At 35.3% G+C, this 553-nt stretch overlaps 1 long non-coding RNA gene across 1 annotated transcript; it reads right to left on the reverse strand.

The window, feature by feature from the left end:
• Positions 1-547, reverse strand: LOC104774173. Its single transcript, XR_765258.1, has 3 exons — positions 364-547; positions 222-278; positions 1-71 (listed from the first exon to the last, which is right to left on the reverse strand). It is a non-coding gene; the product is annotated as an uncharacterized LOC104774173 (long non-coding RNA).
• Between the last annotated feature and the right edge of the window lie 6 nt (positions 548-553).

Raw genomic sequence — 553 nt, forward strand, 5'->3', positions numbered from 1 at the left:
GTTGTGCTCTGGGGATCATTCGCTGAGCATGTGAACAACAACATCCAAGCATTTCCTGGAACCACTGTCATCTGTGCAATTCAATTTGGAAAAATGAAGATCTGGAAAGGTACTGACTTAATAATAAAATAACTGATGAGTTTATAACTTCATATTGTTTTCTGAGATAAATTATCCCACAATGTAAATATCCAGAAAATCGTTCATTATCCAATGCTTACAATTGCTCAGTTTTGATGATTAACCCGGACATGCCTTCTCTTAACGAATTCAAGGCTCTGTAAGTAAACGATATATTGAGTTAAAAAAGAATATTGATATCTACGTTTTCTTTATTCTGATTTCACAACTAACTACATATACCTGCATATGTATTTAGGCTTCCAATGAAAACCTAGCCTTAGCAGTGGTTAACTCAAATACCCTTGCAGTTGTTGGTGGGGTTTCTGACATAGATGATTTCTTTGTCCATACACTAAGGAGAACAATTGCTGAAGTGACCTCTTCCCGAGAGGTACCTATAAATAGCAAATAATATACATTAGGAAGAACA

This window comes from Camelina sativa, unplaced genomic scaffold, assembly GCF_000633955.1.
Source record: "Camelina sativa cultivar DH55 unplaced genomic scaffold, Cs unpScaffold01750, whole genome shotgun sequence".
NCBI lineage: Eukaryota > Viridiplantae > Streptophyta > Magnoliopsida > Brassicales > Brassicaceae > Camelina > Camelina sativa.